Source organism: Anolis carolinensis, chromosome 3 (assembly GCF_035594765.1).
Source record: "Anolis carolinensis isolate JA03-04 chromosome 3, rAnoCar3.1.pri, whole genome shotgun sequence".
NCBI lineage: Eukaryota > Metazoa > Chordata > Lepidosauria > Squamata > Dactyloidae > Anolis > Anolis carolinensis.
Window position 1 is genome coordinate 173,602,889 of NC_085843.1, and position 12,857 is coordinate 173,615,745.

The 12,857-nt window shown below is 39.7% G+C and overlaps 1 protein-coding gene across 2 annotated transcripts in view; it reads right to left on the reverse strand.

The window, feature by feature from the left end:
- The window catches only part of nrg3 (neuregulin 3), a 912,452-nt gene that overhangs the window by 35,970 nt on the left and 863,625 nt on the right, over positions 1-12,857 (reverse strand). The gene's annotated exons all lie outside the window — the stretch shown is intronic.

Sequence of the window (12,857 nt, forward strand, 5' to 3'; positions counted from 1 at the left end):
CACGCAGTGTGCCTTACGTCACCGCGTGAGCAAACCCCTGCACATGCGCAGAAGAGTCCCATCAGCCATTTTGGCTGACGGGACTTGTGCACATGCGCAGCGGGTCTCTCGCTCATGTGGCACGGGTAAAGCACCCAAGCCACCCGTCCGCACGAGCAATGAAAGCCCTGTGCGCAGGGCTTCCATCGCTTACACGGATGGGCGGCTTGGGTGCCTTACCCTTGCTGCACAAGCGAGGGACCCACTGCACATGTGCGGAAGGGTCCCATTGCCCAAAATAGGCAATGGGACCCTTCTGCGCATGCGCAGAGGGTCGCTCGTGTGGTGACGTAAGGCATGCAGCGTGCCTTACATCACTGCATGAGCGAGTGAGCGACCGACCCCCTGCGCATGCACGGAAGGGTCCCATCGGCCATTTTGGGTGATGGGACTCTACTGCACGTGTGCAGCGGGTTCTGCCGTGGAAAATTTTAATAGAGGTGGCGGTGGGCGATGGCGGGGCCACGGCAGCACCAAATTTTAACGGGGATGCCTTGAGTGTGCCCCCCTCTTGGTGTGCACCAGCGGCGGCCACCTACTTGGCCTCGCTGTTGGACGCCTCTGCCTAGGTGTTTACCTCAACCCCCTTCTCATTTTCACTACATCTTTATGCAGAAAGAATAGGGAGGAGGGCACACAGCAGCTGAGAATCCTCTGGAGTGTTCTCAGCCACCATGTGTCTCACTCTCCTCCCAGCATAAGGACAGTGTGAGAAGCCCTATCCTTATGCCAGGAGGATGGCTTGAAGAAGGCATGTAGAGCAAAAGGGCTCTCTGACATTGTCTGTCTAGCCCTCCTCCTGGCATAATGCTGAGAAGACAGCCTGAAGATCGAAGGACGAGTATTGAAGAGGAGGATCGGGGCAGTCGCCACATGTCTCATTTTCCTCCTGACATAAGGATGGGTGAGCAGCCCTGTCCTTATGCCAGGAGGACAACCTGAGAATGACCCGCCCTCTCCCAGGCCCTCCCTCTCCCGGGTCCATCCCACCCAGCATGTGCCTGGATACCTTCTTTCACAGCCATACCTAGCCCTCCCAGCAGGGCCCACAATGCAGCCCCAAGGCAATAAAGTTTGCTCATGCCTGGTGTATAATGTAGACTTCATTTTCATAAGATTCTGAAATCTCTGGAAGAAAAAGACATTGGGGAGAGTCATTTCAATCTGAAGAATGGTGAGAAAGGAAGTAAAGCAACTTCCCTTCACTTTATATTCTAATCTGCCTTTGTTTTTAATAGCAAAAAATCCAGTAGAGTTTATCAAAGATCCAGCAATCTTTTGACCAAGATCCAGTGCTCTCGCTCCATGGGCCTTTTCACATTACACAATTATGATTTCACTTATTGTCATTGTTCTGCCTTATTGAATCCTGGGATTTCCAATTTAGCAGTATTATTTAGAATTCTTAGACAGAGAGTTCTAGTGCCTCATAAAACTACAAATTGCAGGATTGTACAGTGCTATAATTAGGCAATATAAATGAGCCTCAGATTGATCTAGTCTTCAGGGTGGTCTAGTCATCTCTTCTTCTCTCTGGAGAATTGAAAAGCAGACAACAGAATCCATGATTTAAAGCCCTGTCTATGTTCTGAAACATTCTCCAAAGGGGGGAGGGGACCTTTGATGTCACATGGAATTGCAAAATGGAAAGGAGAAAAAACTCTCTGCCCCAGCAGCCAAGTGTTAGTTTGAGCCTTACTCATCCACAAAAGTTTCAAAATGAGAAGGGCACATTCTTATCCAAAATTAAAATGCATTTTCTGAGATATCCCCATTGAAGTCAGGCAGGCTCCCTCCCTCCTATCCTTCCGTAGGAAGGTAAAAACTTGGTTGTGGGGCCAGGCTTTCGAATAAGAATCAGCAGCATTAATTACTATTATGTATACTGGAACTCAATTGACAGACCCAGTCTTTTAAACTTGTACACGCCTATCTATATTTTATAAATGCATTTTATGAATGTTATATGTAAGTTAATTTTTAACTGATTTATAGTGTATTGTACTGTTTTTATATGTCTGTTTTATTGTAAGCCGCCCTGAGTCCCCTGTTGGGTGAGAAGGGCGGGATATAAATATTGTAATAAATAAATAAATATTTTCTGACTCTAATCAAAAGCTAGAGCCTCATAATTGTTCTCTTCCAATGATTTTGTTTTTCATCAGATTACATCATAATAGAAAAGAAGTCACAAATGAATAGAACCATATTTGGTCTCAGTTTGGGAGGGGGCAATTGCAGTGACAGTGAGCAATGCATCTTTCTATGTTTGCAGAATGCAAAATATATATACTAGTGAAAGACATATAAATAATGTAAAGACATGTAAATAATATTATGACACAGACAAAATAAATTTTAGGTAGATTTCATGGCTTGTCAAAGTAGGACCCTAAAAATATTTATAGAAATAGGTTCCACTAAATGTGATGAATTTAACACATAAATGTACAAAGGAAGTGAGATATAACCAAGCACTTTAACAATGTAGCTAACTGTTGCTAAGTACCTATACCACTTAGGTTTCCAGAAGCAAGAAACAAGAGGAGCCTATATAAATTTATTTTTTAATTTTGCAACATTCAATTTTAATCTGTCATAATAAAAGCAAGAATAAAAATAGCAGACAGATTTTAAAAATAAGAATAAATCTACAAACTCTTTATTGATGGGAAAACATACAAAAAGCTACCTGTCTATAAATAAATAAAAATCAGCTTAGAAGTCCATTACACAAGGGTAGTGCTATGTTATTTGGCCCACCAGAGCTATGAATTAGACCTCGGAGTTCAGGTATATAAGGGAAAGTTAAAATATAAAAATTAAAATTTCAGCCAAAAAATAGGGGGGGGGGGTATTTTACAGAGAATACAGAACACCTGGTTTGTCCAAGCCTGTGAAAAACATTTGTTGAAAACTGGATTTTTTTAAAAAAATCACCATCAAGGTAGGCACTTCAGACAGCCGATGATGAGGGCAAAAATGGAATGAGACACATGTACTACAAATCCTGCCAGGTATGCCCCAAGTTCTAACTTAGAGTATGAAGGACTCTATCCTATCAGCAGTACTCATGCAATGTTCAATTAGATGATTTCTATTTGCATGTGTAATTGTGGTTGTGCCTGTCAGACACTGAGCTCCAGTGTTTGAATATCCTGTCTCACAAATATTCTCTGAAATCCTAAGCCTTGGAAAACCTTCAGATCTATCTTAGAATTGCATCAAGCTCTATAACATGTGGACTCATTCCAAACTCCTACAGATTAGGGAATGGGTGAGAATTTTGTCTGAGTTTGGTTTTGCTCAGAATATATCCCCAAAAGGTGGAATAAAGTGGCTAAGGGTGATAATTTTGTCTGAATAGAAAAAAAGGGAAAGCAACAGTTTTGCACATCCCTACAGCAATAAAGATAGTATTTTGTGAGTTCACTTTGAAATTCAATTCAAGAGAAACACTGTAATAATTCCATATTGCTGTGTAAGTCAGAATTCAAACATGGTCACCACTTTCCTTCAGAAGATATATAGACAGATGAGATAGAATAGAAGGACAGATGAGAAATAAATATGCTGTTTAGAGCTGGCTGGTTTTTTTGTTAGATTCTCTTTTCTCACTGCTGTATAATGCTGGTAAAGATTCTCCTGCTAGTGTAGTGAATGAACAGAATTGCAAATCATGATCTGGGATAGGATGGAAAGAATACTCAAAACATTTTAACTTTGTGAAAAATAAGTTGCAAAAATTATCAAAAAGGTAGACATAATGTACTCTAGAGAAGTGAGAATATTTTGCTGTTTGGAACTTATCTGGTGCACAATTCATATTTGTTTTGTTCAGAAAACAGACTTTTCTGTAGAGAAATATATCTATTTGCACAGAAAATACTAGTTCTGCACAGAATATTTTTATGCAGAAAAAGCTATTTCTTGCACAGAAAAATACCACTTGTATTTGTGTGTGTGATACATTCTGAACTGTGAATAAACTTTCACATAGTAGGTAGAAAAATATTAAAATTACTCATAGATTCCTCCAAGGTTTCATCTACATCTACCACATAAATGAACTGACCTGGAAGATAACAGAAATGTTTAGATACTCCACCTCCCAAACAGAGCTGCAGCAGGGGTGGAGTCCAAATAGTCCATTTGGTCCAAAAATGATTCAACTTACTTGTCCTGTCCTGTCCTGTCCTGTCACCCTCATATACACAGCAGATAGCCAGAAAGATCTAGAGGTGTCCAGTGACCGCAAGAAGTTTTCCAGAGCTCTTTGGCCATCTGCTACAGTGATGGGACCACACATGGTTTTCATTCATTCATTTCCTCTGCCCTGCACTGCTGAAAGGAGTTGGTCTGCTATCTGCATTTTTCCTGAAGTGCATGGCTATACCAGAGTTCGGGAAAAACTTTGGAACATTCCCTTATTTTGCTTATCAGAGCATTAAAACAGTTTAACCCAGTTTACCCTGTGTTAAGGACCAGAAATCCTTGGACATCGTTTGGACATCCAAGAGCAATGTTTGGTCTACTTCAGGTTATAGAATGAGTTTACTTCCCTATTCAGGAAAAGGAGGCTGTCCACACTCATAGTTCATAGTACTCTCAGAGTCTGTACTTTTTTTGTGGAAAGGGCTTTTCCTACAGTTGATGTCCTGTAATGTGCTTCAGTCCTGAATTACAGGGAGAACAGAAACAAAAAAAGAGACTAGGAAGGAGCAGGTTTTTTCCCAATTCAGTTTTATGCCTAGGCATCTGATAAGACATCTACATTATTTACTTGTTTTAATCTTGATAACTAACTGTATAGATACAATGGATTAAGGAAGTTTCTTCAGAATTGGTTTCATATTGCATTCTTACACAGTAATATTTGCCCATTGGTGACCTAAATGCAAAAAGAATTAGATTAATTGCATTTTAAAAGTAATTTAGAATTTAAAATGTCCTCTGTTGTGCTGTAAGTAGCAGACTCATGTAAGTATTGATGTCTGTGTAACTCTGTTTTATCTTCTAAGTATCTGGACTATTTTGTATAATGCTAAATTCTTCTCTTTTCACCATGCTCTTTTTAATGTATTCAAACTTTTTGAGCAGTTCTTTTAAACTCTTAATGCTTTGTATTGTGGTTATAATGGCAACATAACACAACTAAATTTGATTCTTATTGAAACTTCTCCCCCTCCCCCCAGCACTTCTCTTAAAACCCAAAAGCAGAATTTCAAATATATGGATAGCGTACAAGATGGATTTCTGTTTAAGTGTATGCAACTACTTCCCAAGAAACCTTTTACTAGTGTAAATCTGGACACCACTATGCATTGACTATTAGGTTCCAGACAACCTATTTCATTATAATGGAAATAGATGCAACAGCACCAATGAACTACTATTTTTCATGAAAATTAATACTTAGAGAAACATCTGATAACTGCCCAAGTGGCAGTCAATAATTTGAGCAGAAATGAGGAAGAACACAATATGGAAGCATAATCTCATAGATGTCCCTAACCACACACAGGGCTAGACTAACTATTAGGTAAGTCAAGTAGTCACATTAAACAGCCGATGTTGTTGGGAAGAAGTCCCACTTCCTTGAGTGCTCCTCTAAAGCTTCTCAGCCATTCATCTCTGTTGGAGGGTACAGCTGCTGAGTGCTGATACCGAAACTACATAAACCAATCTGCTGGCCAGATGCAATGGAAAATGTTATCCCACCACTAATTTTGGAGAATGATTCAATTGACTTTACAACTGACTTTCTGCACTTGGAAGGGGGACGAGCAACCATATTGTTCATCTCACACAACTCTACCAGTACCAGCTCCAACCCTACCAATATCAATGGAGGTTATGCCCGAGATACTGTAAGTAAAACTATGGCTGTACAATGTGTTATTCAGGTTGAAATATTACTCTGCTAGGAATTGCATGCATACATATTTACAAAATCGCCTATGAAGGTTATTTAATTATTAGTCACTCTGTAAAATTTAGTCATATAAACATAATTCCTTAAGAGATTCTTAAACTTTCTTTTTAATAAAAACACTGGGTTGTATCATATTGTCTGGTACTTATCTATATATATAAAAGAGTGATGGCATCAGGGCAGTGGACAAAACAACAAAAGTACAGGCCCCGCAACCTCGAAATTTGACAACACAACCCATCATCCATGCCTCCAGGTTGATACAACAAAAAGAAAAGAAAAATAAAGTCCTAATTAGAGGGAGAGCAATAATTTTTTTTATCCAATTGCTGCCAGTTTAGAGGGCTAATCTCTGCCCACTTGGTTGCCTAGCAACCAGCCAAGGGACAGCCAGGCTTCAGTTAGGGGACAGGCAGATTTAGGCCTCACTTAGGCTTCTTCCACAGATTATCTGATTTTAACTGGATTATATGGCAGTGTAGACTCAAGGCCCTTCTACACAGCTATATAACCCATTTATAATCTTACATTATCTGCTTTGCACTGGATTATCTTGATTCCGCACTACCATATAATCCACTTCAGTGTGCATTTTATACAGCTGTGAAGAAGGGGCCTCAGATAATCCAGTTCTGAGCAGATAATTTAAGATTATCAATATACACTAGAGTCTCACTTATCCAACATAAACAGGCTGGCAGGATAAGTGAATATGTTGGATAATAAGAAGGGATTCAGGAAAAGCCGATTAAACATCAAATTAGGTAATCGTTTTACAAATTAAGCACCAAAACATCATGTTATACAACAAATTTGACAGAAAAAGTAGTTCCATGCGCAGTAATGCTATGTAGTAATTACAGTAGAGTCTCACTTATCCAACACTCGCTTATCCAATGTTCTGGATTATCCAATGCATTTTTGTAGTCAATGTTTTCAATATATTGTGATATTTTGGTGCTAAATTCATAAATACAGTAATTACTACATAGCATTACTGTGTATTGAACTACTTTTTCTGACAAATTTGTTGTCTAAGATGATATTTTGGTGCTTCATTTGTAAAATCATAACCTAATTTGATGTTTAATAGGCTTATCCTTAATGCCTCCTTATTATCCAACATATTCGCTTATCCAATATTCTGCCAGCCTGTTTATATTGGATAAGTGAGACTCTACTGTACTGTATTTACAAATTTACCACTACAATATCACAATGAATTTAAAACACTCACTACAAAAACATTGATTATGAAAAGGCAGACTGCGTTGGATAATCCAGAACATTATATACGTGAATGTTGGATAAATGAGATTCTACTTTAATATGAAATAATTACTGGGATAGAATAATGCAGAACAATATAATCTCTAAAACCAGGACAGTAAATAAACAGGGGAATTCCACACAGGAAACAATCAGGGCCAGCTAACACCTCCCAACAAAGTATTCCCATCATCAAAGTCTGGCAAATCCTCTGTTTTCTCAGGGCCACAGACAGTAGACGCACATAAAATATTGCAAACAACACCACTCTGAAAACAAGGGAATTCCAGACAGGAAAGTATCAGGGCCAGCTAACACCTCCCAACAAAAAATTCACTCAGGGAGGAAGCAGCCAGGCTTTAAAGCTGCAAGGCCATTACATCCTAATCATTTTTCCTAATTGCAGCATTCATACTTGCCTCCAACAGACAAAAAAAACCCAATCAGACATATTGTATATTCACAACCTTTAGGAAATAATATCCCCTGATGGCGCAGCGTGTTAAAGCGCTGAGCTGCTGAACTTCTGGACCGAAAGGCTGCAGGTTTGAATTGGGGGAGCGGAGAGAGCCCCCACTGTTAGCCCCAGCTTCTGCCAACCCAGAAGTTCAAAAACATGCAAATGTGAGTGCATCAATAGGTACTGCTCTGGCGGGAAGGTAACGCCGCTCTATGCAGTCATCCCACATGACCTTGGAGGAGTCTACGGACAACGCCGGCTCTTCGGCTTAGAAATGGAGATGAGCACCAACCCCCAGAATCAGACATGACTGGGCTTAATGTCAGGGGAAAACGTTTACCCTTTACCTTAACTACCACCAATTCCTCAATACTTTATTTCCCATACCACCAGACTTCGCCACAGCAACGCGTGGCCGGGCACAGCTAGTACAACATAAAGTAGATGGGCAGAAGGCCTTCTAATCTATTCAATTGGAAACAGTTGCAGCATAATCAGGATTAAATATTGCCTGTTTGTGTGTGAGAGATTTGGGGGGGGGGGCAGAATATGAATTTTGAGGAAAAGCTGTTTATGGGGCATTTTATAGTAGTCATTGCATATATAATTATTTCCTGCAAAAGCATTGCTATCATTTTTACAGGTGTTCCTCTAACATATTCAGTAAATGGAAAACAGAAGGCAAATTTGTTTTGTTTATTGTCAAAAGAAAGCTCTTAATTTGATGATGATATTTAAATACAGTCACATTATCCCAGCTGTTTCAACTCATGTGCATTTTATGATTTAGTATGGGGATATATTCCGTAGAAAACCCATTGAGTTGTGAAAATCCCATCGAAGTCAAGAGAGGAATTATACTGATTCCTTCTTCCTAATTTGATGGGGAAAACTTATCTGATTTCCCCTGTGTTTAGAGCAGCACTGCTTGTGTGAGGCAGCTCGTTTTAGTGGCCAGATATAAAGATGTTTGGTACAGTGTGCTGGGATGTGGAGAAGCAAAGGAGGAAGCCAAGCACATTTAAAAACCTAGAATTCATCGGCCCACCCTCCTGCTTTTACCACAGTGTAAATTCATTGGTCACTAGTTACTTTGACAAGTTCGGATAGGAATTTTTCCTCTATTCAGCTTTTCTTTCTTTCTTTCTTTCTTTCTTTCTTTCTTTCTTTCTTTCTTTCTTTCTTTCTTTCTTTCTTTGCCTACTATATATTGGCAAAAGTCATAACTTATTAAACTCACAACCCCATTAGGAGTCCCCTAATTGAATTTGGGGCTTACTAGGAGTGCTGGTGGCGAAGTGCATTAAAGCGCTGAGCTGCTGAACTTGCAGACCGAAAGGTCCCATGTTCAAATCCCGGGAGCGGCTTGAGTGCCCGCTGTTAGCTCCAGCTTCTGCCAACCTAGCAGTTCAAAAACATGCCAGTGTGAGTAGATCAATAGGTACTACTCCGACAGGAAGATAACGGCGCTCCATGCAGTCATGCCAGCCACATGACCTTGGAGGTGTCTATGGACAATGCCGGCTCTTCGGCTTAGAAATGGAGATGAGCACCAACCCCCAGAGTCACACATGACTTGACTTAACGTCAGGGGAAACCTTTACCTTTTTTACAAACCCAGGTAGCTTGCCATCTAGTGGCTGCCTAAGCCATTTACATGAATCATTTAGCAACTATGTGTAGTAAATGCTTCAGCTCCCACTTTAGGCTGTGAACCAAGCATACCAGCATGGCATGAAAAATGTTCTCCGTCCTATAATATCCAATATTTAGCCAAGATTTAATTATTTTTGTAAAAATAAGCAAGCACATCCATCTCATCAATTTGAAAATTCAATTTCCTCTTTAATAAATGGTAAAATTATACGTATACCAAAGAATTGTGTTAAAATACATTTCTTTATGATCTATCACAAGTAAATCTTTGATTTGTATACCTATTTTATATACCTGGGATTATGCAAAAAGGGGTTGTGAGTGGGAAAAGTAAAAGAAGCCCTAGCATAGATGAGTTGGTAATTGGGTAAGGCATAATTTTAAATAGGTTATTTATGGCAAGGATTGCGGGGAGAAGGATGAGCACCTATGACAGCTATTTGGTGGAAGATAGGAATCTAGAACTGCCCCTATATGCCATGTGACCAGGTGGAAAATAGGCTGTCCTTGGGGCTGGCCTCGGGGTTTTTGCCCTCTCCAAAAACCATGTGACGTGAGCGTAGTGATCCTCGGGTTATTTATTTATTTGGGGCCAGGCTGTGGCGCAGGCTGGTAAACAGCTGCTGCAATAAATCACTCTGACCATGAGGTCATGAGTTCGAGGCCAGCCCGTGGCAGGTTGAGCACCCGTCAATTAAAAATAAAAAATAGTCCCTGCTCGTTGCTGACCTAGCAACCCGAAAGATAGTTGCATCTATCAAGTAGGAAATAAGGTACCACTTATAAAAGTGGGGAGGCAAGTTTAACTAATTTACAACCTGGAATGAGGAAGTGAGGAAGTGCCATCAGAGTGGATGATGAAGCAGCTGCTCCCCCTGTGGCCAGAATTGAACATCCCCTCAGGAGAAAGTTAAATTGCCTCTGCGTCTGTCTGTCTGTTGTCTCTGTCTCGGTTCGATGTGTTTATGGGCATTGAATGTTTGCCCTATATGTACATAACGTAATCCGCCCTGAGTCCCCTTCGGGGTGAGAAGGGCGGAATATAAATACTGTAAATAAATAAATAAATAGGTGACAGCTAAAAATAAAGTTACTGATATTTTCAGTGCATATGTTGTATATGGTATTATTGGTTGGCTGGCTGGTCAGCAATAGAAGTATCTGGTTTGGTCAGTTTAATTTCCAAATAAGTTCCATTTAGGGCTTATCTCACTAACAAAAACCCTAATCTCAACTTGAATTCATTGCTGGCTGTGTCCATGACACATGGGGACATCCAGTGAGTATGCCAGATTTTCTAGCTTTAGCCTGACATTGACCGACTTTATGTAAAGTCATGGAATACTTTGTAATTTACAGGAAATGTTGTATCCTGGAGTTTCATGACATCTAACAGTTGGGTGTTCAGGGATGTATGTGTTGAGGGTGGGGTGAGGAGTGAGTTTATTTACATTGCCATACCCAAGACCCTATTTTCAGCCTTCCATTTGTTTAGGTGAATGCCTGAACAGAGCTTATCTGAAATGTGTTAATGTATGGCAGTTAGTAATTCCAGACAACTTTTGTTAATGTTCAAAAACAAGAAATTGTCACTGAGTGGTACCAATTATTGAAATATTATTTCTAGTGTTCAGTGAAGTTTTTCTATAATGTGGGAAAGCATATTAACAATTTAGAAACAATATTCTATTGGGTTATTTCTAGAATAGTTGACACACATGTTTTATCTACTTACTTACTTACTTACTTACTTACTTACTTACTTACAGTATTTATATTCCTCCCTTCTCGCCCCAAAGGGGACTCAAGGTGGATCACAATGGACATATACATGGCAAACATTCTATGCCATTAGACATACTACATATAGACACAGACACAGAGGCAATTTAACATTTTCCAGCTTCTGTCTTCATGAGGGTATGCTCGATTCCGGGCACAGTGGGAGCTGCTGCCTCATCATCCACTGTGATACCGAGTCCTTGATGGAGTACTTCCTCATTCTTCTGCACACTGCTGGACATTTTTATGTGTCGTAAATTATTTAAATTAGCCTCCCTGCATAAAGCGGTACCTAAATTTTCTACTCTACAGATGCAACTGTCTTTCGAGTTGCTTAGGTCAACAACGAGCTAGGCTATTTAATGGCGGGGTGCTCAATCTGACCCGGGCTGGCTTCAAACTCATGACCTCTTGGTCAGTAGTGATTTATTGCAGCTGGCTGCTAACCAGCTGCCCCACAGCCTGGCTGTCAACATGCATTAGATTTTATATATGTTATGATGCATACTTGCATAGCTATTCTATAATGTTTATACATATCTATGTATTATTTTACACTCCAATCTTTTGAGTAGAGATATATTCTAAACCAAGCAGGACATGTTACAAATATAACATGAACTAGAAAAGCACTGAAAATTCAGAAACAATCGAGAACATATCTACTTATAAATAAACCCAACTGTATTCAATAGTATTACTTCCAGGAAAGTGGGCGTAAGAGTGTATATTTCACTTCTAAAATGCCTTTCACTTTATTGTCACCAAGTACTAGTGTGCTAGAATATTTTATTTTATGAATTTATTCCATGATCTCCACAGATAATATCAAGTCAAGAAGCCATAAAACAATGCAATAGTTAAACTTTGTACCACTGTACTTGTACCAGTTGTTGTGGCTTAGCTTCATTCATTCATAAGTGGCTACCCATTGAGCTATGCAAATTCATTGTTGGTTTCCTAGTTTAAGGACAATTAAAACAGTGAGCACAAATTGTGGCTGATGATTTGCAGGGATGAAACATGGCAAACTTTGATTTTAGTTAGTAAAACAAATTGTATAAAATCTGCAACTGATCTAAAATATATTCAAGGTTCTGAGTGTTCAGAAAACACAGGACTCAAAATTACAGCACTGGTGATCATTTGGACATCCTCGGATTGTACAATGCTTATGGCTGACATCCAAAAATACGTATTTTCTGTTCTGGAACAGTTGTCTAACACATTGTTACATACAATGAAGACATAATGGTTATTTCAAAAAGAACAAAATGTGATCAATGGGTTATCTAAACAGAAATTTATTATAGTCAGTGCAAATCTAATGCAGGTATAGACATGTTCCTACTCTGTGTGTTTGTGTGTGTGTGTGTGTGTGTGTGTGTGTGTGTGTGTGTGTGAGAGAGAGAGAGAGAGAGAGAGAGAGAGAGAGAGAGAGAGAGAGAGAGAGAGATGGGGGACTGAACATAAACCAGTCAAGAGCCTAATACGCACAGTCACTATAATCTGGGGCTGATTCAGAAGCATCTCTGCTTTGGACCAGTTTCAGATTCAGCAGGGTTGTTTATACAGTCCCCTCCTGATCCATTGCAGTGGGGGAAGCAGAACATAGACTGTCCAGACTCATTGGATGATCACTCTTACCTGGCTGTTTTGTTTTTTGTTTTTTTTTGTTTTGTTTTTTTGCTGTGGCAACCAGCCACAAAACTCCAG